Here is a 6,000-nt window from a genome sequence, read left to right on the forward strand (position 1 = left end):
GTGTTGCAGCAAATGGCATTATTTCATTTTTTATGGCCGAGTAATATTCCATTGTATATATGTACTACATCTTCTTTATCCAGTCATCTGTTGATGGATATTTAGTTTGTTCCATGTCTTGGCTACTGTAAATAGTGTGGCAGTGAACATTAGGATACATATATCTTTTCGAATTATGGTTTTCTCCAGTTATATGCCCAGCAGGGGGATTGCTGGATCATATGGTAGTTCTATTTTTAGCTTTTTTAGGTACATGCGTAGTGTTCTCCATAGTGGCTGTACCAATTTACATTCCCACCAACAGTGTAGGAGGGTTCCCTTTTCTCCACATCCTCTCCAGGATTTACTGTTTGTACACTTTCTGGTGATAGCCATTCTGACTGCTGTGAGGTGATATCTCGTTGTAGTTTTTTTTTTTTTAGCATGTTTATTGGAGTATAATTGCTTACAATAGTGTGTTAGTTTCTGCTTTATAACAAAGTGAATCAGCTATACATATATCCCCATATCTCTTCCCTCTTGCATCTCCCTCCCTCCCACCCTTTCTATCCCACCCCTCTAGGTGGTCACAAAGCACTGAGCTGATCTCCCAGTGCTATGCGGCTGCTTCCCACTAGCTATCGGTTTTACATTTGGTAGCGTATATATATCCATGCCACTCTCTCACTTTGTCTCAGCTTACCCTTCCCGCTCCCCATCTCCTCAAGTCCATTCTCTAGTACATCTGCATCTTTATTCCTGTCCTGCCCCTAGGTTCTTCATGACTTTTTTTTTTTAGATTCCATATATATGTGTTAGCATATGGTATTTGTTTTTCTCTTTCTGACTTACTACACTCTGTATGACAGACTCTAGTTCCATCCACCTCACTAAAAGTAACTCAATTTCGTTTCTTTTTATGGCTGAGTAATATTCCATTGTATATACGTGCCACATCTTCTTTATCCTTTCATCCGTTGATGGACACTTAGGTTGCTTCCATGTCCTGGCTATTGTAAATAGAGCTGCAGTGAACATTGTGGTACATGACTCTTTTTGAATTATGGTTTTCTCAAGGAATATGCCCAGTAGTGGGATTGCTGGGTTGTATGGTAGTTCTATTTTCAGTTTTTTAAGGAACCTCCATACTGTTCTCCATAGTGGCTGTACCAATTTACATTCCCCCCAATGGTGCAACAGGGTTCCCTTTTCTCCACACCCTCCCCAGCATTTATTGTTTGTAGATTTTTTGATGATGGCCATTCTGAGTGATGTGAGATGATATCTCATTGTAGTTTTGATTTGCATTTCTCTAATGATTAATGATGTTGAGCATTCTTTCATGTGTTTGTTGGCAATCTGTATATCTTCTTTGGAGAAATGTCTATTTAGGTCTTCTGCCCATTTTTGGATTGAGTTATTTGTTTTTTTGATATTGAGCTGCATGAGCTGCTTGTAAGTTTTAGAGATTAATCCTTAGTCAGTGGCTTCATTTGCAAATATTTTCTCCCATTCTGAGGGTTGTCTTTTGGTCTTGTTAATGGTTTCCTTTGCTGTGCAAAAGCTTTGAAGTTTCATTAAGTCCCATTTGTTTATTTTTGTTTTTATTTCCATTTCACTAGGAGGTGGGTCAAAAAGGATCTTGCTGTGATTTATGTCATAGAGTGTTCTGCCTATGTTTTCCTCTAAGAGTTTGATAATGTCTGGCCTTACATTTAGGTCTTTAATCCATTTAGAGTTTATTTTTGTGTATGGTGTTAGGGAGTGTTCTAATTTCATTCTTTTACATGTAGCTGTCCAGTTTTCCCAGCACCACTTATTGAAGAGGCTGTCTTTTCTCCATTGTATATGCTTGCCTCCTTTATCAAAAATACGGTTGACCATACGTGCATGGGTTTATCTCTGGACTTTCTATCCTGTTTCATTGATCTATATTTCTGTTTTTTTGCCAGTACCATACTGTCTTGATTACTGTAGCTTTGTAGTATTGTCTGAAGACAGGGAGCCTGATTCCTCCATCTCCATTTTTCTTTCTCAAGATTGCTTTGACTATTCAGGGTGTTTTGTGTTTCCATTACAAATTGTGAAATATTTTGTTCTAGTTCTGTGAAAAATGCCAGTGGTAGTTTGATAGGGATTGCATTGAATCTGTAGATTGCTTTGGGTAGTAGAGTCATTTTCACAATGTTGACTCTTCCAATCGAAGAACGTGGTATATCTCTCCAGCTATTTGTATCATTTTTAATTTCTTTCATCAGTGTCTTACAGTTTTCTGCATACAGGTCTTTTGTCTCCTTAGGAAGGTTTATACCTAGATATTATTTCTTTTTGTTGCAATGGTAAATGGGAGCGTTTCCTTAATTTCTTCTTCCGATTTTTCATCATTAGTGTATAGGAATGCAGGAGGTTTCTGTGCATTAATATGTATCCTGCTACTTTACCAAATGCATTCATTATCCCTAGTAGTTTTCTGGTAGCATCTTTAGGATTCTCTATGTATAGTATCATGTCATCTGCAAACAGTGACAGCTTTACTTCTTTTCTGATTTGGATTCCTTTATTTCTGCCTCTTCTCTGATTGCTGTGGCTAAAACTTCCAAAACAATATTGAATAATAGTGGTGAGAGTGGGCAACCTTGTCTTGTTCCTGATCTTAGTGGACAATGTTGGCTGTGGGTTTGTCATATATGGCCTTTATTATGTCGAGGTAAGTTCCCTCTATGCCTATTTTCTGGACGGGTTTGATCATAAATGGGTGTTGAATTTTGTCAAAAGCGTTTTCTGCATCTATTGAGATGATCATATGGTTTTTATTCTTCAGTTTGTTAATATGGAGTATCACATTGATTGATTTGCATATATTGAAAAATCCTTGCATTCCTGGGATAAACTCCACTTGATCATGGTGTATGATCCTTTTACTGTGCTGTTGGATTCTGTTTGCTAGTATTTCGTTGAGGATTTTTTGCATCTATGTTCATCAGTTATATTGGTCTGTAGCTTTCGTTCTTTGTGACATCTTTGTCTGGTTTTGGTATCAGGGTGATGGTGGCTTCGTAGAATGAGTTTGGGAGTGTTCCTCCCTCCGCTATATTTTGGTAGAGTTTGAGAAGGAGTGGTGTTACCTCTTCTCTAACTGTTTGATAGAATTCGCCTATGAAGCCATCTGGTCCTGGGCTTTTGTTCGTTGGAAGATTTTTAATCACAGTCTCAATTTCATTGTTTGTGATTGGTCTGTTTATATTTTCTATCTCTTCTTGATTCAGTCTCAGAAGGTTGTGCTTTTCAAGAATTTGTCCATTTCTTCCGGGTTGTGCATTTTATTGGCATAGAGTTGCTTGTAGTAATCTCTCATGATCCTTTGTATTTCTGCAGTGTCAGTTGTTATTTCTCCTTTTTCATTTCTAATTCTATTGATTTGAGCCGTCTCCCTTTTTTTCTTGTTGAGTCTGGCTAATGGTATATCAATTTTGTTTATCTTCTCAAAGAACCGGCTTTTAATTTTACTGATCTTTGCTCTTGTTTCCTTCATTTCTTTTTCATTTATTTCTGATCTGATCTTTCTGATTTCCTTCCTTCTGCTAACTTTGGGTTTGTTTGCTCTTCTTTCTCTAGTTGCTTTAGATGTAAAGTTAGGTTGTTTATTTGAGATGTTTCTTGTTTCTTAAGGTAGGATTGTATTGCTATAAACTTCCCTTTTAGAACTGCTTTTGCTGCGTCCCATAGGTTTCGGGTTGTCGTGTTTACCTTATTTGTTTCTAGGTATTTTTTGATTTCCTCTGAGATTTCTTCAGTTGATCTCTTGGTTATTAAGTAGTGTATTGTTTAGCCTCCATGTGTTTTTTTTTTTTTTAATTTAGTTCGGTGCGCGGGCCTCTCACTGTCGTGCCCTCTCTTCTTGTGGAGCACAAGCTCCAGACGCGCAGGCTCAGTAGTTGTGGCTCACGGGCCTAGTGGCCCCACGGCATGCGGGATCTTCCCAGACCAGAGCTCGAACCCGTGTCCCCTGCATTGGCAGGCAGATTCTCAACCACTGCACCACCAGGGAAGCCCTGTTTGTATTTTTTTTACAGATTTTGTCCTGTGATTGATATCTAGTCTCATAGTGTTGTTGTCAGAAAAGATACTTGATAGGATTTCAATTTTCTTAAATTTACTAAGGCTTGATTTATGACCCAAGATATGATCTATCCTGGAGAATGTCCGATGAGCACTTGAGAAGAAAGTGTATTCTGTTGTTTTTGGATGGAATGTCCTATAAGTATCAATTAAATCCATCTTGTTTAATGTATCATTTAAAGCTTGTGTTTCCTTATGTATTATCATTTTGGATAATTTGTCCATTGGTGAAAGTGGGGTGTTAAAGTCCCCTCCTATTATTGTGTTACTGTCGATTTCCCCTTTTATGGCTGTTAGTATTTGCCTTATGTATTGAGGTGCTCCTATTCAGGGTGCATAAATATTTACAATTGTTATATCTTCTTCTTGGATTGATCCCTTGATCATTATGTAGTGTCCTTCTTTGTCTCTTGTAATAGTCTTTATTTTAAAGTCTATTTTGTCTGATATGAGAATTGCTACTCCAGCTTTCTTTTGATTTCCATGTGCATGGAATATCTTTTTCCATCCCCTCACTTTCAGTCTATATGTGTCCGTAGGTCTGATGTGGGTCTCTTGTAGACAGCATATATACAGGTGTTGTTTTTGTATCCATTCAGCCAGTCTGTGTCTTTTGGTTGGAACATTTAATCCATTTACATTTACAGTAATTATTGATATGTACGTTCCTATTACCATTTTCTTAATTGTTTTGGTTTGTTATTGTAGGTCTTTTCCTTATCTTGTGTTTCTTGCCTATAGAAGTTCCTTTAGCATTTGCTGTAAAGCTGGTTTGGTGGTGCTGACCTCTCTTAGCTTTTGCTTGTCTGTAAAGGTTTTAATTTCTCCATCAAATCTGAATGAGATCCTTGCTGGGTAGAGTAATCTTGGTTGTAGGTTTTTCTCCTTCATCACTTTAAATATGTCCTGCCACTCCCTTCTGGCTTGCAGAGTTTCTGCTGAAAGATCAGCTGTTAACCTTATGGGGATTCCCTTGTGTGCTATTTGTTGTTTTTTCCTTGCTGCTTTTAATACGTTTACTTTGTATTTAATTTTTGGTAGTTTGATTAATATGTGTCTTGGCGTGTTTCTCCTTGGATTTATCCTGTATGGGACTCTCTGTGCTTCCTGGACTTGATTAACTCTTTCCTTTCCTCTGTTAGAGAAGTTTTCAACTATAATCTCTTCAAATATTTTCTCAGTCCCTTTCTTTTTCTCTTCTTCTTCTGTTACCCCTATAATTTGAATGTTGGTGCATTTAACGTTGTCCCAGAGGTCTCTGAGACTGTCCTCGGTTCTTTTCATTCTTTTTTCTTTATTCTGCTCTGCAGTACTTATTTCCACTATTTTATCTTCCAGGTCAGTTTTGCATTCTTCTGCCTCAGTTATTCTGCTATTGATTCCTTCTAGAGAATTTTTAATTTCATTTATTGTTTTGTTCATAATTTGTTTGCTCTTTAGTTCTTCTAGGTCCTTGTTAAACGTTTCTTGTGTTTTCTCTCTTCTATTTCTAAGATTTTGGATCATCTTTGCTATTCTTATACTGAATTCTTTTTCAGGTAGACTGCCTATTTCCTCTTCATTTGTTAGGTCTGGTGGGTTTCTGCCTTGCTCCTTCATCTGCTGTGTGTTTCTCTGTCTTCTCATTTTGCTTACCTTACTGTGTTTGGGGTCTCGTTTTTGCAGGCTGCAGGTTTGTAGTTCCCATTGTTTCTGGTGTGTGCCCCCAGTGGCTATGGTTGGTTCAGTGGGTTGTGTAGGCTTCCTGGTGGAGGGGACTAGTGCCTGTGTTTTGGTGGATGAGGCTGGATCTTGTCTTTCTGGTGGGCAGGTCCATGTCTGGTGGTGTGTATTGGGGTGTCTATGACCTTCTTATGATTTTAGGCAGCCTCTCTGCTAATGAGTGGGGCTGTGTTCCTGTCT

The sequence above is a fragment of the Pseudorca crassidens genome, chromosome 18 (genome assembly GCF_039906515.1).
Source record: "Pseudorca crassidens isolate mPseCra1 chromosome 18, mPseCra1.hap1, whole genome shotgun sequence".
NCBI classification, from domain to species: Eukaryota; Metazoa; Chordata; class Mammalia; order Artiodactyla; family Delphinidae; genus Pseudorca; species Pseudorca crassidens.